General features: G+C 39.0%; 1 protein-coding gene across 4 annotated transcripts in view; it reads left to right on the forward strand.

Annotated features, from left to right (window-relative positions):
* Positions 1 to 25,521, forward strand: part of TMEM108 (transmembrane protein 108) — a 673,892-nt gene that overhangs the window by 281,461 nt on the left and 366,910 nt on the right. For all 4 annotated transcript variants that reach the window (XM_087870206.1, XM_045791779.2, XM_087870207.1 and 1 more), the window contains one exon: positions 341 to 459. The gene's annotated coding sequence lies outside the window, so the exon portion shown is untranslated. The remainder of the gene's footprint in view (positions 1 to 340; positions 460 to 25,521) is intronic.

A 25,521-nucleotide genomic window follows, 5' to 3' on the forward strand; every position in this document is an offset into this window, starting at 1 on the left:
CCCATGTGAGCTTCCATGCTGTTTTCCACTTCTGGCTGGCTGGAATGGAGAAGATTTCTAGGGCAAGCTTGGAAATCAAGTTTTAAAAAAAGTGGTGCAACTTAGGTTAGCCTGGGTGCCTGGATCACTGTGTCAGTGAGGGCCATTCCACTGACTAACCTGTTTACCTGTTCAGTATGTATATGGGAACCAGAAATAAACTTTTATTGAGCTTGAGCCATTATGTGTTTGCGTCTATGTGTTAAGCACTTAGACTACTCACAAATTCACTTGAGTGGGGGGTCTGGACTTGAAGTCATGGGTCTTCTGGCCTAATGCGTTCATTTTTTCTCTTTGGCAGTTGGCGATCGGTCAGTGGTGGCCCAACATGCAGAAGTGAGTGAGTGGTGAAAAGCAGCAGAGCTGATGGGTCATGAAGATGTAAGTGCGTTTGAAGGCTCTCACACCCTTTACTCCAGGGTAAGTCAAAGGCATTCTCTGCTGTTGTTTTTCTGGTTTTACTAAATCCTAGAGGCTCTTGTCTCACTAGCCTATTTGAGTCAGTGCAGTGAAGTGCTCTGTCTTTGAAAGTTTCCCAAAGCCTTTATTGATTCAATTTATAGACACCATACAAATCAACAGTTATGAAGAGAAAATTCTTCAAAGTGATGGGATGGAAACTTTATGTGGAGATATCTCAACAGAGGAATTTTCAGTGAGTTTGGGTATGATTTATATGGGAGGAGTTGGTTGACTCTCCTGGCATGTGTAGTAGAGAAGGGAATCAGGCCTGTTTGCCTTTTTCTTGTAGCCATATCCTACCATTAGCTCTGTTGGCATATATTCCCCTCTCCCAGCATCCTCCTCTTCCATGGCTTACTTTGCTTAACTTTTCCTTCATTAATCATTTAAATTTTTTTCCAGGAAGGAAACAACTTATTAGAGTTGACGATTCCCACTTTGATGGATAATAGCAGTAGCAAACACATGGTTCTGCCTGTTCCATTTTATTTTATCCAGTGTCACTGGACACTACATGTCCATTCACTCCTCTCTATTTGCAGTCCCTAGTATAATGAATGTGGGCATTGGGAGGATTATAATCAAAGCTGGCTTTGGATTTTCATTTGTGCTGAAGACTTTTGAGACCAGAGGGAGAAATTTACTATTTGGAATGCACTTCTCAGAGTACAAGTAGAGGTCCAGGAAGGATGGGTTGAAAGGACATCATAACCTTTCTGAGCTTCCTGGCTTTAAGAGCTTAAACTAAAATCAGACTCCTTGAAGAGAAAATTATAATTAATAAGGATCTAAGCAGAGCTAAGGATGGTTAGGAAAGAGAGGAGGTTAAAAAAAAAATGGTACTTAGCTGAAAAAGTGGATGGAGGGTTGTTTTAAGCATCTCAGTTGGATACTGTGGAGCCCTTGGCAGATAATGTCCCATTACCCAGGCTCACACAGAGGGCACCCAGAAAGGCTGATGGCCTTCAGTGCCTCACATGGCTCAGCAATGAGTACAATTTACTGAACAAAATAGACAATTAGGGGCTGTAGATCTCTGGAGATTCCCATAAGCATACATCATTACTGTTCTGGAGTGATGCACATGCTTAGAGATAAGCAAAGCAGAGAAAAGGCAGCTGCAAAGCTCGTCAACAACTGAAGAGTCCAGGTGAGCAGCCAGATACAGACCATAGCTCAGGGCCTGGAGGTTGCTAGTGCAGGGACCTGGTCTTTGCTAGGTTTTCTCGTTAAAGGAAAGAAGCCAGTCTTTGCTAGCTGTCCTCATTTTCCTCTGTGACTCCCATATATCTTGCATTTTTAAGGTAACTAAAAAACATAGAATGCCAGCAATAGCACTTGATTGGCATGTTTCTGTGTAAAAACAGTGCAAGGATCAAACTGTAGAGGGAGCCATTCTTTATTGATTAGGGGGCCAAAGAAAGTCATGCTAGAATTGCCAGAGGAGCAGGGGTTCTCATCCCTGGCACTGTTGACATTCTGAACCAGGCAATTCTTTGTGGTGGGAGCCATCCTGCGCATGGTAGCCTGTTTGGCAGGGTCCTTGGCTTCTACCCACTAGATTCCAGTAGCACTCCCCACCTAAAAAAAATGTCTCTAGACATCACCAAGTGTCCCCTGAGGGCAGGAAATTGCTTGGTTGAGAACCACTGCTGAAGTAATACTGCTGAAGGGATTGAATTTTGCTCTGAGTTTTTCTGGGATTGTATTTTAACCATTTAGCCTCATTTTGCTAGTTTCCCTACCTGCAAACAAGACACACAATTAATAACTCAGTACCTAAGGAAGTGATGTACATAGTACTATATGACTATGTGGGGGCTCTATAAATGTTAAGAAACAATGTCTGTCTCCCCAAATTTCCAGGACCCAAGGATCACTCTTGTGCAAGTATTAACTGAGGAATATTGGGAGTTTGAAGAAGTGTGAATGATTAGTGGTAGGAAAAATAATGAACAGTACCAGATTCTGATTTTTTTTGAAAGCTTCATGCCCTATTCATTGCACCAATATATTCTGAATGAAGGCTTTCTTTTGGAAAGTTAAGAAGGGGGGAGTGAAGGAGGCAGAAGGAAGGTTATTGAGAAGAAAAGTGAAGGAAATTGCTTTTTTAAAAAGTTTAAGTATAGTTGACACAAAATGTTATGTTAGTTTCAGGTGTACAACATATTGATTCAACTTCTTTATATGTTCTGCTATGCTCACCACAAATGTAGCTACCATCTGTCACCATACAATGCTATTAGTATGTTATTGACTATATTCCTTATGCTGTGCCTTTTATTCCTGTAACTTATTCCATAACTGGAAGCCTGTACCTCTCTCTCTCCTTCACCCATTTATGCCCATCCTCACATTTCCCTCCCCTCTGGCAGTTCTCTGTATTTATAGGTCTGGTTCTGGTTTGTTTATTCATTTGTTTTGTTTTTTGGATTCCACGTGTGAGTGAAATCATAGGGTATTTGTCTTTCTCAGTCTGACCTATTTTTCTTAACATACCTACTAGGTCAATCCGTGTTGTCATGAATGGCGAGATTTCATTCTTTTTATGGCTGTTTTATATTCCACATCTAAGGAATTGTTTTTGATGGGGTGGTCTCTTAATGTTAAAATGACTCACGTATCAGTAGACCAAAGAACATAAAGAAGTAACCCTCAAAGGAAATACAAATCAAAACCATGATATCACCTCACACCTGCCAGAATGGGTAAAATTAATAACTCAGGAAACAGCAGATGTCTGTGAGGATGTGAAGAAAGGGGACCCCTTTTGCACCTTTGGTGGGAATGCAAACTGGTGCAGCTACTGTGGAAAAAGTATGGAGGTTCCTCAAAAAATTAAAAATAGAACTACCCTATGACCCAGCAATTGCACTACTAAGTATTTATCCAAAGGATACAAAAATGCTGATTCGGGGCATATGCACCCCAATGTTTGTAGCAGCTCTATCAATAACAGCCAAATTATGGAAGAAGCCCAAATGTCCATTGACTGATGAATGGATGAAGATGTGGTATATATGTACAATGGTCTGTTACTCAGCCATCAAAAGAATGAAATAGTGCCTTTTGCAACAACGTGGATTGAACTAGAGTGTATTATGCCAAGCGAAGTAAGTCAGAGAAAGACATACCATATGATTTCACTTATGTGGACTTTAAGAAAACAGATGAGCATAGGGGAAGGGAAGGAAAAGTAAGATAAAAAAACAGAAGGAAACAAATCGTAAAAGACTCTTAACTAGAGAACGAACTGAGGGTTGCTGGAGGGGAGGTGGTAGGAGGATGGGATAAATGGGTGATGGGCATTAAGGAGGGCACTTATGAGCCCTAGGTGTTACATGTAAGTGACAAATCACTATATTTTATTTTATTTTATTTTTTTAAGATTTTATTTGTTCACTTGACAGAGCACGAGAGAGTACAAGCAGGGGGAGCAGCAGAGGGAGACGGAGAAGCAGGCTCCCCACTGAACAGGGAGCCCGATGCGGGGCTCAAATCCCAGGACCCTGAGATAATGACCTGGGCTGAAGGCAGATACTTAACCAACTGAGCCACCCAGGCTCTCCTGAATCACCATATTTTATTCCTGAGACCAATAGTACACTGTATGTTAACTAACTTGAATTTAAATAAAAAGTAACCCCCAAAAGAAATCTATCCTCCCAAATGGCTGCTGATCCTAGAACAGATTTTGCAGGTAATACAGTAAAGACCACAGAATGTTTGGAGGAACATTTTTATTCTAGAACCTTTTTATTTCTGTTTCTTCTTTGGAATATGGAAAGGGTTAATCTTTAAACATATGCCTTTTGAGTGATAAACAAAAGGTTTTAATATAACATGTGTTATTTTGATACTTTTAGAACTCTTTATTGAAATGGTGAAAGTGGCAGTAACCCTCACCTAGACCTGAAACAATTACATTATTCTAATAGAAAGCCTCATTTTGACTGTAAGACAGGGTCACTGCAGGAGTTAGATGTAGACTGTCCTGGCAGGTTTGAGTTCAGCCTTGCTGTGTTTCTGGTCTGTGTAATTGTTAGACACACCACAAAATTTATAACAAAGACCTCCAAGTGATTCTGATGGATGCTAAAATTTGAAAAGCACTGCTCTTTTGGTTTCTGATGTTGTGAAATCTTACAAATGTGTCTGTGTGGCAGGGAGGATGCTGAGAAAGTATTTTTCCAAGTGATCAGAAGATAGGTAAGATTTTTTTCTTCTTGTGATAACCTCTTAGATCATTTTCCCAGATCATGGTCTAAGCCTTTTCCTGCCTTGTTCAATACATTAGCCACTAGCCACATATATCTGCTTTTATTTAAGTTAAAATTAAATTAGAAATTCAGTCCTTCATTTGCACTAGCCACATTTCAAATGCTCCATAGCCACGTGTAGCTGATACCATACTGGACAGTGCAGACACAGAATATGTCCATAATCCCAGGAATTTCTACTGGTCATAGAACTTTAGTCTGTAAGGACCCTATTTGTTGGAAACTCTTATTTTTAGTGATAGTGTGCTCTTGTTATAACAAGACCTCACCTCATTTAAAACAACTGCATTTTGGACTTTTCTGTTTTGATGAGCTCTTCAGTCTGTGAGTGTATCTTGCTGAACTTTCACCTTGCTGTTTAATCTCTCTCTTACAGAAAGTGCCATGGGCCTGTCTCTCTGACATAATCGAGTATACTGCCTCTAAAATATTTGCCCTTTAATCCAAGGTTTCTGAGCTGTTTCTCTCCATTTGGTCTCTCCACGGCCTGACCCTCAGTGGTGAAGCTTGTTTGTGCAGGACGTCTCTTTTGATACTACTTAGAGCTTAACAAAGAGTCTGGGAGAGGTGGCAAGAGAATTTTCACCTTTCTTTCTGCCAAGCCCCACTATGGCTCAACAAAATATTTCATTAAGATGAAAGCAATTCATAAGCTTAACCACTAGGGAGTTATGCCCTGAAGAATTAGTCTCTAAAGCAAATTTTCAACAGACATATTACAACACAAATTTAGTAATTAAGCCCTTTAGCAACATGGAAGAATTTTCAGTTTGTATTATCTATTACTATTATCAGTATTAGTTGCTCAGAAACTATCATAATTAGAACAAATGAAAAGATGTGGAAATACAGTTTTTAAAAAGATGTAATTTAAATCTGAGCCTAAGATTGTTCTGTGTGGTAGAGGGAATGAGAGTAGGGAGTGTGCCATGAGTAGTGTTGGAGGTGAGGGGAAGGAGATCAGTAGGGTCTGAGATTGATCCTTAGCCTTTACTTGACTGCTTCACTTCTGATGGAGTGCATTGTTTGTTCTCTTATTGCCATCCTCTCTTCAATTTGCCTTTCTTTCCTGCTTTTTGGAGAGGGCTCAGTGCTTCTCAAGGGAAGTGCTATTAGCATTTTGATAGAATGATTCATTATTGTATGGAACTTTTCTGTCCATTTATGTCCATTATAGGGTGTTTAGTATCCCAGGTCACTAACTGCTCATATTATTCTAACCAAGTCGTTGAGTCAACCAACATATCCTCCTAACTCCACCCCCATTTCCAAATACCTGTGATTGAAAATAACTGGCTGCTAAACAGATGAGTGGTGACTTTTTGGGGGGAGGGAAGAGTAATTAGTTGGGAAGGTACAGGAGCTTTGTGGGTTCTCGCTCATTAATTTTTTATATAACCTGACCTTTTCCCAGTGCTGAAATAGCTTTGGGAGCCAATTTTATTCTATAGGGATTGGAAGAATCAGATTTTGCCAATGTAAAAATTGACCCTTGAGCCTTGAAATCAACTCAGAAGTCACGTGGGGAATCTGTCAGTGCCACAGAAGATGGAGAGACTACTGAAGTTCCCATAGGATGCCAGGTTTTTATTCTCAGCTCACTGTAGCTAAATCTTCTACATCTATGTGAAAATAAATTGTGGTCTGCATGTGACAGCAGAAAAAATGCAACAAGGGCAATTAAAAGGCGATCCAAGGGAGCTAGGCTTTGTTAGCCATTTCCTTTCTTTCACTGATTGCAAATATTGGCAAAGTAGCCCGTAAATTTGTGAGGTTATATGTAGGCTATCAAACGGGAGAGCTAGATTGTGTTATAGTAAAGAGAAAAGGAACACTTTGAGTCGTTTTGTTTTGGGGCCCATGTAAATGTCTGATTACAAAAATGGAAACTTGTTAAGTTACCTTAATAAATGGAAAGCTTAAGGTTGTATGAAGAAATGAAACAATGTCAGACATGTAGCAAATTGGGAAGAATTCCAGGGGTTTTTCAGAATGAGAAGGAGGTGTAGTCTGGTCAGACCTTACAGAGATAGGACCTAACTCAGGACCAGGAAGATTGTTCCCGATCTATTGTAACTCCAGGATGTGTCTGTACTACCTGTGTTTGGTCAATCCATATTCTACTTCTTGACACTTAACATGGCACAACATTTCCATTTTGGCTTCTTTCCTCATGTACTCCTGTTCCTGTTTTTCCTTTTTGTCCCCACAACCTAATTGGTGATCTGTGTACCGACCAAGAAGGAAAGGAATAGGATAGTTCTGTAGTAACTATCATTCCTACTGGTTAAAGCTCTTTTACTAGAAATCTTAAGGGTACTGATGCCGTCTCTTGGTCCACATAGCTGTGGCCTGGGCTGCTTGCCTCAGTAATGACTGTGATCCTGGCAGTTTCTCTAGAAAGGAGCGATGGTGGGGTGTAGACTGATATAACATGAGCTCTCTAGCATTAGGACCCTGAGTTCTTAACTCCTAGAATCAGTATAAATAGTATTTGTGGGTTATGTGTATAATAAAGAATTGGAAGATTATTTGAGAAGACTGCATGTTCAGTAGCAGTTGTGAAAAAAGCCTGCATCCATTTTTTTGGGAAGATTGGCTGCATCCCAGTGCAGAATGGTAGGGAAATTGCTGGGCTAGATGATTGGAAAATGAAGAGTTGTATTTTCCATATGGATATCTTGCTTTTTGCATCTGTCAAATGTGATTCTCTCAGCCACCCATGTATCCCACAGGAATAATAGCTAGGTAGCTGTCTAAATGTTGAAAGATGTTTTGACATCTTTGACAAAAGTTGTTCAACAGCTGTGTTTGTAAGATTCCAGTTTTACAAAGGAAGATAACTTGGCTTATGACTCTAAAAATAAATTCCATATAGATGTTGTCATCTTTGGGATTACTGCCTTACAAAGTAGACTTAATATTTTGTATTTTGTGCATTTACCACTGATCTTGGAGAGTTAATTTCATTTGAACCAATGATTGTGACTCTACAAGGTAATGCATTCTCATATCGCAGAAGGCTCTGTCCTTACTGATAATTCTGTGTCAGGGTAATAATGAAGGTCCTGGCTCCATGGACGCCTAGAGCTGTGAGTGGTACGATCTGTGGCAGCACCAACAGACCATTGGTTCATGGAATTCATTTAAGTCTCTCACACTTGTCAAGTAGCTAGAGCATGGTGGTGCCACATATGGACAATCAGTATTTCCTTAGATGCAACTTTTGTTGAAAGCAGCAGAAAAGGAGTTCAGCAGGGCTTCTGCAACTGCTGATGGAGGAAAGAATATTGTCTTATTGAAAGGTGATCGGGCTCAGGTTTCTCACCCAGCTGCTGACTACTGAGATAAAAAGAGCAAATAGGAATCATTTGCTGAAGTTTTGCCCTTCTAAGTCTGTGAAGATCCCTCTCCATCCTCTCTATTGAATTTTTTTTTAATGGAAAGGAGAAGGGGAAAATGTGGAATTGTATTCAAAGAGGTTTAACACATACCCATATTTTTTCTAAACAGGAAGATTTATATGAGATAACCACATCTTGCCAGATTAAAATCTTTAGTTTTAATTTTAAAGAATTACTAATCTTACGGTATAAGCTAAAGATAAAGTAACTCAAATTTTGCATATGCAATTTTTTTTTACGAAAATAAAACTAAATTATATTCTAATAGAATCAGGAATTAATTTGCAGCCCTTCCATGAAGATTCTGTAGCAGCAGTAAAGACACCTCTTTCTAGGGTGTAAAGAGATTCTGAAAGATGGCAGAGAGCCAGGATCTTGAGTCCTAATAAGATTTTGTCCTGTGAGTGGTACAGGTCACTCTCTGTGAGTGGTGAAGGTGCACAGGGGTAAGGACTATGGTTGCAGATGCTTGAGGGCAGGGCTGAAACCTCTAGCCTTGGTGAGCTGCCCTGTCCTTCCTGTGAGCCACGGGAAGGAGTGATTGATCCTTTTCTACCCTTTCCCTCCTGAGCCCATCATAGCATCTTGGCGTTCTCCTTTCCAAGAAGTGAAGCTGTGGCTGAAGTAAATGTCCTCAAACATGACCCATTCTTTATCAGCACACCCCCTTAGAGGAGGCTTTGTGAGCAAGGAAGAAGACAGGTAGACACATGTTTCTCTTAGGAACCAAAAGCTGTCTCTTTTCTATTGGAAAGAAGACTTATTGAATCACTTCTGAAATTTTAATTATTGGTATCAGTAAAGCATTAAACAATTGGATGTTATTTAGGGATTCCCAATATAGAAAATTAGGTTTTTACTTGGAGAGACCAAAATTCCATGTTAGTACAGTGCTTGATTTTAAGTTTTTGTTTTTTCTGGTGTTTCTCCAACTGTCTTTTCCTAATATCTTGTTTAGATTCTTTAGGCTCTTTCCCCCCTTACTTAGATTTTTCTCTTATTTCCAAAGTTCCGTGGTTGCCTACTGGCTGCAGGACAAGATGCTTAACTAGGGTAAAGGCTGTCCACAGCCTGACTCCAACTTTCTCACTTTCTTTCTACTCTTTCTGTGCATAAACTTCTCCTAATTCAAACTGGTCCTTAGTCTCATTCTCTCCCCTCTGCATGGAATGCCCTTTTTTCTCTTCAGTGACCATGTGGTTTGGTAGTATTGATAGAGCGTTGGCCTAGTAGCTGGACCTGTATATTGATCCTGTCAAATCAGCTTTTAGAAATGTGACTTTGGGCAAAATATTTGATTTCTGTCAGCCTCAATTTTCTTTTAGGGTAGGATTCATAATACCATCTTACAGTATGATTGTGAACATGGTACTTGCAGTGCTTTCCGACCTGTGTCCTCTTTCCTGCCTTTCTGACAGAGTTCTACATGTAGGCTCATTATATGTGCTTGCTGATTAAGTTATTGAACATCATAGCAGAGCTGGTCTGCATCACAATTCTTGATTAGCCATACTTATCCCTTCCATACTTTCTCTAACTACATCTTTCTTTGATAAAAGCCCCAGTACTTCTAGCCCTATCAGCAAGCACCTAAAGATATATTCTCCTCCGTCCCCTTGGGATTGTGAAAATTATGTTCATGGACATTCATGATGTTCTAGTGTATCTGCCCAATTCAGAAATTGACAGCAACTTCAAGGTCACACGACCTTGATAAGAGGTTCATTTTCTTCACATTTGTTCCCTCTCATACATAGTGAGATTTATCATAAAGAACAAATGCTATGGTTATAGCTGTCATCGTAAAGTAAGGTATACCTCTTTCAAACAAAGTTTTCTAAGGCCCAACCACCAGGCTTTTTATTACAAACATCATTTAATAAAATGCAACATGACATTAACAGGATTGCTTGGACGAACTCTTGGAGTTCATTTAAGCAGACTCTGCCTTGTATTGATTCTCAATTATAACATGTTAGCATGAATAAGCCTTCCAGTGTTCTTAAATGATGGCGATGCTCTCCTGGCAGCTCTGCCCTTCTCTGACTGTGGAGCTGCAAGCATATCAGTGTTTCTTTTGTTCATTCTATTTAAACAATGGTTTTCTACTTTTTGTTCAAATGATTTAAACCATATGTTAGGTCTATAAATTTTGGTTTCATAAAATCTAACTACTGCCCCTTTTTTTCTTCCATTTTCACCATTTTTCGTACTGCTTCATGCACAAAATAAGGCTTATTTTTTCTTCTACTCAAGGTAAGAATAATTTAAATGCTTGTATTGCTTTTCTAGTTTGATCTATTGTGTTTTTTTTTTAGTAATTAAAATGGGTTGTAATTTCATATAGATGTGTAGTTCTCATTGAATTTTGTCTTTTTTGTTCTTGAATTTTTTGGTGAGAGACAGGAGTACAACTGCTTGGATTTTTCTGCATTCTTTGCTTATTCATGTATATTGCTAAATGGACCCTTACCAGTGGTTTTGTCTCTTTTTACCTCAGGCTTTTGAAGGAAATATATAAAAAGCCACAAAAATATTTGTGGTATGGAAAGATGTGTTACGTTCTTTCCAGGTCCCTCTTTTGGAGAATTAAGATAATTTTTTTTTTTTTTTTTTTTTACTTTGTAATCAGAAAGATGACCTAGTGTAACTTCTTTGAATGAAGACATAGGCAGGCAATAGGGGCCCTTGACATTTTCACTCCATAGGCATTGATGGAGGGAGTGCCCATATTTGAGTATGTTTCAGGGGAGAAGAAAGGGTGAGTGGGAACAATAAACTGTGAAACTGCTTTGTACTTAGTGGCTTCTTAATCCTTCTGAAGGACAGGGAGACCTCAGGGCCCCAGCCATGTGCTCTTCCTCACAGAAATATTCATAGTTGGAGGAAGCAAGAATTAAAACCTCCTAATAAGTAAGGTGGATTTTTTTTTTTTTTTTAAACTATGGGCAGCAGGATAAGAAAAGCAAATGGAAGGGGAGAGATGATTATCAGCTCAAATGCATGGTTGCTTTGTTGAGTTGTGTTAGGTCAGACATCCTACTCCACCTTCAGTTTTAAATAAACCTCTCAATTTCTTGCACTGTGAGCTTAATCAGAACTTTCTGCTGTTCCTGGAAGCTCTCCCCTCTTCCCTCAGAATTTAGAAAGGGATCAGGCCCTGTCTAGGAAGAACTGACTGCCCCTCTGAGGGTTCGCTCGTAAGGAAGGAAAAAGGGCTTGCATCTTGTCTTGTGCAAGTCATATCCTGATCTGCCCTTGGAATCACTGCTGCAGTCAGATGTGTGCTCGCTGCCACATCTTGTCTGTTTGGGGGTGCCTTCCTCCTTTATTTGGCTGCAAGGCAGGTTGCTAAGTGTTGTGGCTATTCTCTTGTGCCTACCAGCCCTCCTCCCCAGGGTGGAAAAAATGGGGGAAGAATGCTCCTGAGGGGTGAGAAGTCCAAAAAGAAGACAAGTGCCAAAGCACAGAGCCCCATTTCACAGATCTGCTCCAGGCCTTTTTGTTTACCTAGATTTGCTTCTTTGGATAGTATAGTTGGAGGCCACATTTTTGTGACTGGGTGACTTTATTGCTTACTGGAATTTTTTTCTCACTTATTTGTCTCCACAATTAGACAATAAGGCCTCTACAAACATGGAGCATGCCATCCACTTCTCTTGGCATTATTTATATTGCCTGTACTATGGGAAGTACATGACAAGAGCTCAGAATAGGGGGTTTCAGTACATTAATAGTTTCTTTCTGTAGTCTGTGTTACTCATTCCCTTTACCTTCCCATACTTACCATTGCTATATTTCTATTCAGTAACCATTTGCTTGGTTCTCCCTGTAGTAGCATTTATTTTCTAAACAGGTCCAAATTCTGCTTGCCTCCAAAGCAGTCTGTAGTACAACTGATTCAGCCATATCTGAGTTTATCTGTTGATCTAAATCTTACCTTTCCCTCTCTTGTGACCCTGCAATCTCAGGAACATGAGCCCTACTTTTGATTTATGGGGATTCTTTTTCCTTTCACTACCAGGAAATGGAATTGGCCTAGAAAAGAGGCCTCTTTTCTGTCAGGTCTCACTTAGTCTGTGTGGTTTCAGAAGAGTCAGCACACCTCTCTGTGTAGTGCAGTCTCATAACTGAGAGTCATCCCAACTCCTCTTGCTCAGACCACTTTGTTACTGGTTCTCCATCTCTCTGGTGAAGTCATTATTTTCATTAAAGTTCTGTTCCTTTGTCCTAGTTGTTTTATTCATTTTTTTTTTTCCTAGCCAGACCCATTTCTTTGAAGGGCAGGGACAAGACCTAATTCTCATGTATCCTTGGCCACCCTTTTTCTCCCTGTAGACAAAGCATAAGATTCCATTCAAATTAGGTGATCCATAAATGTATTAACCTAATTAAACCCAAGCATTTATAAAATTCAAGAGGAAAAAATGCCCTTAAAACATTAGCATCCAAGCACACCCTAGAGGCCTTCTGGTTTACCACCTCATTTTTTGATTGTCAGTTTATTGATTCAGTTATTTTTTCATTCCTCCTTCCCTCCCTGCTGTGCCAGGCACTGTGTAAGAAGCAGCAGATTTGAGGTGAATATAGACATGGAACTTACCATCAAATGGAGAGGATGGACATTGAACAAATAATTAAAAGTCTTAGAGCTTAAATACTGAGAGCTACAGAAGCCCACGATGCAGAGCTGCCTTAGGGCCAAGGAGGCTTTTGTTAGGATTTGATGTTTATTCTGAGAGTTTTTAACCCAGAAGAGGGGAAGTGACTTGTGCAAGGCCAGTTAGTAGCTCGTGTGTACCAGAGCTTGGCCTGTAACCTAGATTTCTACCATTCTTTTCAATTCTGTGAGAATGCTATGGAGACACTCACTGTTAAAGTACCTTGGTCTTGAATTTATTGGGTTGCACAGCTTGGCTATTACATGAACAGCTTACATTTTGTTAATGTACTTACTCTTTATATTTGGCAGTGAGAAATGTTATACTTATGAAGCAGTATACTATGTTTTAGTACCATAACTCCTTCTGGGATAGTTATTGGCTCCCCTTCTGTTAGTTTCTCTCAACACTGTATAGTTTATGGCCTTCATGAGTTTTACATTTTTTCAATTTCCCTTAACTCATTGGAGTTTTAAACTGTGTCCTACAAAGTGATAAAAAATGAAAGACTCAGGATTTATAGAAATTGAAAGTGGCTAGAAGATAAGTGATGAGCAAGTAAGAACTTTAATAACAATTTTAAAATTTCAGAATAAACTCAAGAGGTTCTCTGAGATGAGCACAGAAGGTAGAGAATGGTAAAGGAATCCTTTTGCATTCTTTTCTAACTCATCAGACCTCTTCACATATGTGGGCCCAGCCAAAATGCCAATGGACAAAAAGTGAAGAGAACTTCTCTTTACATGTTTACTCACAAATTATTCATGTAATGTGCATGGGAAGAGGAACCAAACATTGGGGATAAAGTCCTTCAGGAAGGAGCTATAATAAGGGAGTCTGATTATTAACCTGTGGATATAGTAGGTATTCCGTATCATGCTTATACAAATAGTTCTATGATAGAGAAATATTTTATCATTCTATGTTAGTTTGCAGAGAAGCATAACATACAGAAAATGTGATTTGAGCAAGATCACACATCTAGTTAATGAGTTCTTGAACTGTGTGAAATTGTCTACAAAATGTTTATAGTTGAGGGCATTTTTTTGTGGGTGATTCTGGTTTTATCAGATTCTCAAAGGGGTTTCTGATGACAGAAAGGTTAAGAATAATGATATCAGCAGAAAATACTGATAATTTTTAAAAGTCTGGATTGATGGAATCTTTCCTTATATGTCATGAAATTCAAACTTAAAAAGTTGCTAAGTTTTACAATATAATTTAAAACTTACATAATGAAAATCACTCTAACAAGATTCAAAGATGTAATTGTGGAATATTTAGAGCATATTTGTTGTTAATATCCTTAACATGAAAGTAGAAATTGGCAGTGATTATGAAGTTGGACTTAATGGTATTGGTGAGCGTGGGGACCTCTGGAGCACTGTGGTTAGTTGGGTCTATGTTGTCAAATCTTTCTGGAGCACAGTTTGACCACATACATAAAAATGTAAAATATGCTTACACTTTGACCTAGCAGTTCAACTTCTAGAATTTGTCTAGAGAAAGCAATTGCACAACTGTTACAAGATGCATGGACAGAGATACCCATTGCATTTTTGTGTTTGGTAAGATAAAACTAAGGATAACCTGGATATCCATTAGTTAGGAGACATTATTAAATAATGGTACGTGTCTACCATGGAGTACTATGTAGCCATTAAAAATGATATGGTAGTTCTTTGTTTTTATGAAGAGGCATCCATGACATATTAGTAAGTTAAAAAAATTCTTATCACAGGACAACATAAATAACCCATTTATATAAAATTATAAATGCATATATATATATAAACATATATATATATATATAAACACATAAAGAATGTTCCCTAAAATCCTAGCAGTGTTTTTTCCGAGTGATTTTTATTTTTGTTTTGGTATTTTCCTATATAATTTGAATGTTTGTGCAATAAACACATCTCATCCATAAAAATCATAATATTTAAAACATGTTTGGCCTCAATGATCAAGTGTTTGCCACATCATCTACGTAAGGCAGCATATTAAATGGGTAAAAAGAACTGGACATTGTTTTTATGAACGTCTATTAAGTTAGACTGTGTATACAATATTATAGTAGGTAATAGGAATACAGAGGAGTATCTTTGTTTCCTAGGAGCTTAAAGTCTGGAAAAATTTAAAGATGATTTGGTATCAAGTAGGCGTGCAGTTTTGTGGCAGGGACTATGTAAGTGCCTTCCTGGGGCAGCTTTTATTTTTATTTTTAAAAATTTTAAATTTTATTTAGTTAATATACAGTGCAATATTGGTTTCAGGAGTAGAATTCAGTGATTCATCACTTACATACAACACCCAGTGCTCATCACAAGTGCCCTTTTTAATACCTGTCACCCATCTAGCCCACCCCCCACCCACCTCCCTCCATCAACCCTCAGTTTGTTCTCTACTGAGTCTCTTATGAGACTCTCTCCTTTTTTCCCCCCTCTCCTTTTTTTTTCTTTTTCCTCTTCCCATATGTTCATCTGTTTTGTTTTTTAATTTCCACATATAAGTGAAATCATATGATATTTCTTTTCTCTGGTTAACTTATTTCACTTAGCATAATACATTCTAGCTCCATCCACATCATTGCAAATGACAAAGATTTCATTCTTTTTGATGATGGCTAATATCTATCTATCTGTCTCACATCTTCTTTATACATTCATCAGTCAGTGGACATTTGGGCTCTCTCCATAGTTTGGCTATTGTTGATACTGCTGCTGTAAACATCAGGGTGCATGTACTGCTTCGAATCTGTATTTTTGTACCCTTTGGGTACCTAGTAGTGCAATTGCTGGATTGTAGGGTAGTTCTATTTTTAGTTTTTTGAGGAATCTCTGTATTCTTCTCCAGAGTGGCTGCATCAGTTTGCATTCCCACCAACAGTGCAACAGGGGAGCTTTTATGATGGCATGTGTATTCAAATATATCACTTTACCTTGAGAGTTTACCCAAATATGAAAGAAAAATCAGTCAATGCTTCACATTGAAGGAGGTATTTTGGCACAATTTTATGGACCTACAGAACCATTTAACTGAGTGTTGCTAACAGTTTTGGCACTTATTTTTAAAAGGAACTAGCAATTTCTTTGGCAGTTCATTAGGTATCTTAAACACCTGCAATTTAAATGTGGTGGCATGTGGTGACATGGAGTCTTTTTTGTGGCACTGCTGGAAAGTCAGAATGCATTTTCGAGGAGAAAAGGTCACATTGCAAATAAAATAAGTACTTAGTCATTCCCTAATCCAGTTTTTATTCTTGATATGGATGTTTTCCTCTAGAATTGTCGTATTATTTTTTGACGTCGGAAAATCATAGCCTGTTGACCTGATGCACAAAAAATAGCCATGAAATATTTTGAGATTTTTTTGATAATTATATTCTCCATTAACTTCTCATTTAAAATTGTCTTAATTTTTTTAAGGCTCAGAGAATAAAAACATCTGCCTGCAGCTAATGGACATTCTTTTGGGCCAGAAGGATAGGAGCCCCTGATCTAAGGAATCAGGGTAGGTTTAAAGGAAGTTGGTTAATGAGCTTAAATCTTAATATATTCTGCTACTCATTTTCTGCTTTTAGTTTTATCATAAGCTGTACTAAGGGGAATATTCAGAAACATATTCTAACTCAGGACATACACCGGCTTAGAAACTTGAAGTAAATCTCACATAAAATTTCACAGAATTAAATTTCAGTCTAAAGTCTGGTGACATAATTTAATGCCACTTCATTGCTACAAAGATTTATCAAGCCCCTATGGATTCAAGAGAGAATGGAAGGAGAAAGATTGGAGGCAGCACTTGAGAGGACTTTTGCCAGTTGCATGGGGAATGATAGGTAGGGGCTTACTGCAGGCCACAGATTTACAGTGAGAGCATTCAACAGGTTGTGCATGTCTCTTCTCTCTAGGCCTGTATGTGCATGAGTGGAGGGATGAAGTTAACCAGGTTGTAGTTTTGCCAAGTGGGCAGGTCCACATGAGAGTGGGAGGGAGTTCAGGGTATACTCCTTCCTCACTCAGAAAGGGAGTAGTCATAACAATTGAATGTGGAATTTGAACTCCTTAGGAGTTGAGGCCAGACATGAGGAGGTTGAGGGACAGTGAAAAGTGGTAGGATCAATGGCTTGTAAGTCTCACTGGAGTCCCTGAAGTTGGTCTCACTGAAGTTGGGGTACCAGAGGTGAAGAACTGTCACAGGAGATGGTGGTGGTTAGAGAGTAACCTGGAGGAATTGCAGTTAAAACTGGTGTCTGACCTTGGAATTAAGGTGGAGGACAGACTGAGAAGCCAGAGTACTGGATCATCTGTGTGGATACTGAGTTCACCTGGAATCATGGCCATGGTGGTGATTGGGAGTGACAGAGAGCCAGGAACCCAGGTCTTTGCTGAATGAGGAGGAGTAGATGGTAGTCTGATTTTGTGTGACTCCAAGCTCAGCAAAGGGCGGGACAATGGTCTAGATGTAAAGAGAAGCAATAAGGAAACACCCACCCCACCTCTAATCCCCATGGTTCAAGGAATGTTGGAGGTAGAAATAGTCACCACGTGGGGGGAGGGGGGAGTAGTGCCTTCAGGGAAGAGCCAGGTTACAGTTAGAGTAGAAAGATGAAGCATTCAGAGAGGAGGCCAAGGATATAGGGGATCTTGCTGGTGGCTGCCTGTGAGTTCCAGAGGCATAAGAAGAGGGCTTCAGACACTGGGGGTGGTAGGAGATAGGGTCAAGAAAATGAGTAAAAGAGGTTATATGGCCATAAAATTTGGAGGAATGAGAAATGACCTGGGCTTCTCACAGTGTCTGTTGTTAACAGGGACTAAAGGTGTGATGAAATTAATCTTAATGTTCCCAAGGCGATGAACATAGGGAATCGGATGGAAGGCAGGCAGTGTGGGTATTGGAGCACTCAGGGTTCTGGGTCTTCAGACACCTGATTGAGAAGTAGTCTTACACTGAGCGCACAGGGCTCCCATTTAACCCCAGCTGGGGGACTGTCTTAATTTCAAGCGCTCAGAGCTCAACCTTAGCCCTGGCCAGGGAAGTACAAAGAATAAAAGAGGGTCATACAAGGCTCTCCTGCTTTATTCAGCTTTGTGAATCACCTTACATATTTCACGACAGAGACTGCATCCCTTTGACTGTGGCTTCTTTCTGCTAATTACTTTCTACTTGATGAAGAGCCTTCCTTCATTTCTTGTTCCTTTCTTTCCCACTTACCCATCTGTTTTACTTCTGTCTGGACAGATGAAAGCTGCAATGTATGCCAGTCTGAGGGCAGAGCATATACAGCGCCCAGCTCAATTAAGATACTGTCTGCAGGAAGGCATTTGGTCATTTTAGACTAGGGATCACTTCTACCAACATAAAAGGCATTCTATTCTATCTTCTGGGCAAGCCAAATGAAACTAAATGTATGAACTGACCTTTAAGTGATCTATTTTAGAGAAGTTAATTTGTGTTTACTCTTTGTGAGCACTATATTTAAAATTCAGAATGAACTCTTGATAAGTCCTTACTGTCCCTGTGGACAGATGCTAGTGTCTTTAGTGTCTGTCTGCTCTGTGTCAGTCTTTTGAGCCCTAAATACACTGTGTAAAGAGATCCAAAAACGATTTGCCAAAGGGAGCAAATTTTAATTTCAATTTCTCTTTCTGGAATCCTACCTTGACAAGCATATCATACAGAAATGACATTTCATGAGACATTTGAGGAGTTTTAACATTTCACTTCTAAATGTCTATTTTGTGTGTAAGGGAACTTTTCATATATGAATCAGAATTTTCAAAACAAAGGGAACAAATGTGAATATAAAGGTTGGTTAGAAAAGGAACCCTTTTTTTTCCTGTGTAAAATTATAGAATGTGGTAGAAGTTTCAGAGATGGAGTGAAGCAGGGGAAGATAACACTGATGAAATCGTGGTTTTAAAGGTACCCATACAAAGAAATCTGTCCTACAGATCACTTACACAGTGTGTAAACAAAAAGGCAGCCAAAGGTGATTTACTGGCATTTTCCCCCCAACTTTGCATTGACACTTCACATCTGCAGTATAGTCATGATCACAGTGCGGCTCCTGCAAGACTCTGAAAGTCCTGAAATAACAAAGTTAAATCAGATTCCTGCCGAGCTATAAACTTTTAAAAGGCAGAACCAGGTCTTTTATGTCTTACACAGTGACTTTGGGAAAATGATCTCACCCTTTGAGATGTACTCAATGCCAAAGCCACAATGATATGATCCTTGAATATAAATGAATTTAGTGTATATTTGTTGAATAAATTAAATTGTGGTCAGTGTAATTTTTTTTAATACCATGTATTTACTAATTCTGTGGGTGCTAGCAATCCAAATGCTTGGGTGTGTATAAGGATATGCACAAATATACACATATATAGGAAGACACACACACAGACATGCACTGACATAGGAGATAACTCGGATATACAGAGAGACATTCTAAGTCTTAGCTAACATGATTTTTAATTAGCCAGAATGTTGCCTTTCCCAGCTATGGTAGATTCAGTAAGTTTACTCTAAATGTGTTATACTTTGCCAGCTTTTTAATCTTTTGCCTCATAGAGGAAACAACTATATTTAAGAAAAACATGTCTTAGGAAATCATAAAATGAGAGAGCTTGGGAAGGGAAATGTGACATCTTCTCCTAGTGCCTTAAGCCTGATCTTTTCACCTCTGACCTAGTTTTGACATTTTTAAGCTCTAGTTAGTACAGAAGCAATCCGACTTTTTTTTTTCATGCTCCAGAAACAAATTTGTTCTTACTGAAAAAATGAAAGGACCTTAACTTAGGGTGCATATTCCTTAAGAAAGAGCTTCTATGATGCATTTAACTGATAGCTCCTTTTTTTTTTTTAATGAGTATTTTTTTTTAAGATTTTATTTATTTATTTGACAGAGAGAAAGAGAGACAACCAGAGAGAGAGGGAACACAAGCAAGGAGTAGGAGAGGAAGAAGCAGGCTCCCAGTGGAGGAGCCTGATGCGGGGCTCAATCCCATAACACCAGGATCATGCCCTGAGACGAAGGCAGACGCTTAACCACTGAGCCACCCAGGCGCCCCTAATTGATAGCTCCTTTATCTTGATTTTAACAAGTTGTTTTATTCACAACTGAGCCAGTTTTTAAAATGAGAGGGTTGTTTTTGTCCATATGGCATTCATGTGGTTATGAGTATTTGTACAGAGCATTCTAGGAATAAAAATAAAATTTAAAAATGAAAATTGCAATACCAGCATGTGCCTATTTCTACATAGTTCAGCTGCTTTCAAGGCTTAAAGTGGATGGGATCACACATCTGAATATTTCAATATAATTGTAGGGTTATTAATGCATGTCAATTTTGGTTCTGTAAACAAGGGAATAGACTGTTCTGGAGGTTCTTCTCTAGTGGGTAAATATATTCTTTAAGTATAAGGATTGAAAACAACCATAATAGCAATGAAAACCTACTCCTCTTCATTAGTGTGGTTTCTGTGAGTTTTTACTGTGACCATAATTCTTCACGTGTACTTGATACTCCAATTACCTTACTATATTTGGCAGTCCAAGCATGACATTCCTCACTGGATTTTCATTAATTAAACTCGTCTTTTCTGTGAAGTAAGGACTTTCCTGGAGGCTGATATTTCAAGCTTCATAATTGGCATTGTACTGGGATAGCCACCAGTTTCATTCCTGTTTCTGTCTGGTATAAACCCCTTCAGTATTGTGTGTGTTTGGCTATAGGATAATCTCTTCATTCTGTTTTGTATTACTATCTTATTTCTAATGTATATCTCATTTATTGCCACATCTTGTTCTAGAAAGGATTTAGAGTGGTTTACAAAGATGTACAATATATAACAAGTTAAATTTTAAGAGTGAAAGTGAAAGAAGGTGGGGTAACAAGTTGAATGAAGCTAAGAAAATTGCAGTTTATAGAAACTGATAGTCTTGCTTTCGAGAGGACACTTACATGGCTTTGGGTTTGTAGCAGCCATTTTGAAGAGATCTCTGCTCCATTACATAGTTACTTAGGTATAAGAACAAACCATTTGCCTCTCCCCTCTTCTATAGTTTGATCAGTGTCTAATTCTTTCAAAGGAATTAATATACATAGAAGAGTAGATATCATGTATATGTAAGGTTATGAAGAATAAAACATGTACCTTCTGTGTACTCTTCACCTAACTTAAAAAAACAAAACATTACCACTTCTTTTGAAGCCCCCTTGTGCTTGTCTCCAATTACATCCCCCTCCTTTTCCCTTACTGGATGTAACTAGTATCTCCAACTTTACAGTTAAGCCTTACTGTTTAAGTTCTAACACCTGTCCACATATTTTTAAGCAAAAAAATGAAACTGTAATGTGTTTTTCTGTGACCTTTCCTTCTTGTGCTTAGCATGTTTGACATTCCTCTATCTTGAAGTTTGTACCATAGTTAATTCTTTTTCCCTTACATGAATGCGTACTATTTATCCATTCCCATATAAACAACAGTACTATCAGTGTTCCTATTTACATCTCTTGGCTCATGTTTCCCTTATGTATGTCTTACACAGATACACATTTGTAAGACTTTCTCTAGGCTATATAATTATCAAATGTTGTGTCATAGGGATTGTGAATATTCAGCTTCACTGGATAATGCCAAATTGTTTTCCAAAGTGGTTATAACATTTTATGCTCCGGCTAGTGTAATGGAAGCTCTTTTGCTCCATATCCTCATAATACTTGGTATTGTCTGACTTTGTAGCATTTGCCCATTTGGTGGGTGATCGATGCATTCTTTCTAAAGGTACTGCCAGGTGAGAAGCCTGACACCAGAGGTGAAATCCTATTTATTTGGTCCACCAGACCCTTCTAGACAACTTCTCTTTAGTCCCTGAAGTTTTCCTTCATACTGGCCAAAACTTCACTGTGTTCTGCCTGCTTTAGCTCTCTGAATTACTGACATTCATGTGGTATTTCCTACCTAGATTGAGAATTTAGAACATGCTTTCAAATGTCTTTAGTTGTGATTTTCTCAATTAATTCAACATATAATTACTTAATACTGTACAGAATCTATGCCAAGATATGTTCTCTGCTCCAAGAGGCCTTATATGTCTTTTGAGGGTGAGGGCCAAAAAGGCTGTAAACAAATTATAAATTAAAGTGCTATGAAGGAAGCATCAGGTGTTGAGATGGAGGGTAATGTGGGAAATGTACTTCAGGCCTTTCAGGCAGGTGGATTTAGTTAAGACATGATGAATGGAAAAGGGTTAGTTATGCCATGTGACTATGACAAATATGTGTGGGGCAGGCTGGGGAGAGGAAAGGGGTAGAGAAGGCATTTCAGGCCAACAGGAAATAACACATGCAAGAAACTTGAAGGCAGGGTAAAACCCAGCATGTTTAGGAATTGTAAGAAGGCAGATGTGTCTGGAAGGCAGATGTGGCTGGAAGGCAGATGCTGGTTTGGTGTATTGTGGTAAGACTGTGAAGATTAAGAAAGAGCCAGATCATGTAGAACCTTCTAGACAGGGTAACGAGTATAGATTCATGCTTAAGTACAATGGAAAGCTGGTGAAAGGTTTGAAAAGGGAAGCTGAAGGAGAAGGTGACATGATCTAATTGAAATTTTAAGTTAACTCTTGATATGTAAAGAATGGATTGAGGGGTAGGAAGGGTGTTCAAAGAACAACAAAATTATAGACATTTAGGGCACCTGTTCTTTAAGATGATACAAGGTGAGGTCCTTATGCTCCAGAAGTTGTTAATTATTGGGTGGTAAAACACATAAGAAAATTGATAGTAGGGGTGCCTGGGTGGCTTAGTCGGTTAGGCGTCTGCCTTCAGCTCAGGTCATGATCCCAGAGTCCAGGGCTGGAGCCCCACGTCAGGCTCTCTGCTCAGTGGGGAGCCTGTTTCTCCCTCTCCCTCTGCCTGCTGTTCTGCCTACTTTGCTCTCTCTCTATTGAATAAATAAATAAAATCTTAAAAAAAAATCGATAGTACTTTGCAGTTTTCTGTACAAAGCAAACATACCTTAGAGGTTCAGAAAAGGAGGAGATCACTGTGGACAGGAGTAGTCAGGAAAGTCTTCTTGGGCAGCTGTCAGATTCAATATAGACCTGGAAGGATGGGTAGAAATTAAATAGCAGGGAAATGGGGAAAGCATTCCAAGCAGGACAAAATGATGTAGACCTCTGTTTGAATAGAACAGAGGAGGGCTGGGAGGTGAACTTAGAGGGAAGGCCTTTGCCAGGTTGTGAGAGACCTTGAATGACTTCTCTTCCCTAAATATGTCACTACTGGTGGAGTGGTGAGTTGATACATGTTTCACATCTTTGTGAGAATGTAGCTGACAGCTGTAGTTGAGAAGATTTCACTGGGAATACAGTTTCCTTACAAAGAGCTTCTGACATCCTTTATTGTAAGCTGATTTTGTTGGTCCTGGATTACTTTCTTATGGGACTTTACTAAGTCACTGGTTGATTTTTAGTTTGTCCTTGGGTCTCCACATAGAAGAACCAATTCTTAAAAAAAAAATAACATGTCTAGCTAAAATAAATAAAAGGGCAGGGGCACTGGGTGGCTCAGTCAGTGAAGCGTCTAGCTCTTGATCTCAGCTCAGGTCTTCATCTCAGGGTCATGAATTCAAGCCCCATGTTGGGCTCTACTTAAAAAATAATAATAATAACCCAAAAACGACAGTGGGGAAGGGACATTTATCTCACTCAAGACTTTCCTTATTTCAGCTATGGGATGAGGAAATGGTTGAGGCAACATGTATCTACAGAATTTATTTAGACCAACTAGAATCAAGTCAAGTGTTGTTCTCAAGAAACTAAAGGCCCAGTTCAGTACAATTCCTATTACTTATAATCCTAAGCCCTGCCCTCTCCATATTTCATCCTTTGTTTAATGCCTAAACTCCCCTTTAGCTTGCTCTTAAGGTGGAAATAGTAAGACCACATGATATCCCATCCTGGATTTTGGCTTCCTTCATTTATGACTTTGCCTTTACTACATCATGCCTGTAGCCAGGAGTAGTGCATGGTCTGTCCAGTCTTTGGTCAAAGTATAAGTCTAACTGTGTAGTTGACCTCAGTCATATGCTCCTGAGAATGTGTACATTCTTCATCTGCTTTTCCATTGTTTTGTATACCTATAGGTATTCTCTTGAATTTGTTGATTCTCTACACCCTATTTTTTACTCACAAACTTGATAGATGTTCCTTGTCCAAAATAGTAGATTTCTCTTGGATTGATGCTATACAGTACCTTCCACATGTAACATATCTTTCTAAACTTATTTTCCTGTAAAAGCCCACTGCTGCCTTTTTGCCCATTTTTCTCTTTTGGCTCAGTATCACCTATCATACCTCATTAAGTGCTGCTCTCTGAGGGCATTGAGTGACAACACCAGTATAATAAATGTCATAGGTACCTGCCAACCTCCTCACACCGCCTTTCAGGTGACTTGAGCCATTTTGATAGCCTGTCACAGATTTAGAGGGACCCTTTAAGTGCCCAGGGTGTGTGACATTCTACTTGTCCTCTGGGAGGCCTACTGTCTTGGGAGAAGAGGGCTTAAACAAGTGAGGAGTGAGCAGATAGCATAAGAGTGGCATCACTAAGATGTCAGTCACCTCTGCTCAGCTCAACCTGGGCAGTTGCAGAGCTGTGGTGCACCTACTACCACTGCCACCCTCTCCCTGCAGCTGTGGGCAGTGAGCTGCAGAAGCTGAGGAAATTTAAAGTGGATTTTTCTCTGGAAAGGGCTTAGGACTCTGATGCAACCTGTGGGAAAGTGATGTGAATAAAGATATAAGACCAAAAAAAAAAAAAAAAACTACAAAAAACCCTGAAGAATGTTTAGTAGGAAGAGAGCATGATTTAAATCTCATTATAACATTTCATTATAAGAACTCATTCTCTATCATAAAGCCATGTCCACATCCTGGCAGGTGACCCACAGAATATGCTTTTTGTTGATCTGATAACGATAAACTCTGCAATGAATATTTTTCTGATTCTTGTTCACTTAATAGCCACTTGTCATCAGAAATGAATTGTGTTCTGAGCTGGAGATGGGTGCATGGGAAACCAGGCTATGGTAGCAACTCTGAATGTTCTATTTCCCTTTTTAAAAATTTATTCAATATTTACTGCCCTCAGGGAACTCAAAGAAATGGAGACATAGCCAACTAATGCAGGTCTAATCTCCTTGAAGGCAGGAGCTCATGAATTTGTCTTCTCTCGTGTTACCAGTATTTTATACAGTGCGTTATATGCAAAAGGTGCTCAATAGGGATTACGCCCCCCCCCCTTTTTTTGTTTGTTTGGAAATAATTTCAAACTTACAGAAAAGCTGAAATACACTGCAGAAAACACTCACATCCATTATCCAGGTTCATTTATTGTTGATATTTTGTCCCTTTGCACGCTCATGTACACATGCTTTTTCTCCTACTCCACCCCCAGTCCCCCGTATGTAGATGTGTATATAGTTTTTTTTCTGAAACCATTTGAGATTAAGTTGTATATCTCATGGTTCTTTAAACACTTTAGTATATATTTCCTATGACTAAGGATGTTCTTATACATGACCACAGTACTTTACCAACCTCGATAAATGTAACGTTGATAAAATACTTTAATACACTGTCCACATTCCATTGACCCA

This window comes from Ursus americanus, chromosome 20 (assembly GCF_024610735.1).
Source record: "Ursus americanus isolate L20-20 chromosome 20, mUrsAme1.1.p, whole genome shotgun sequence".
Lineage (NCBI taxonomy): Eukaryota > Metazoa > Chordata > Mammalia > Carnivora > Ursidae > Ursus > Ursus americanus.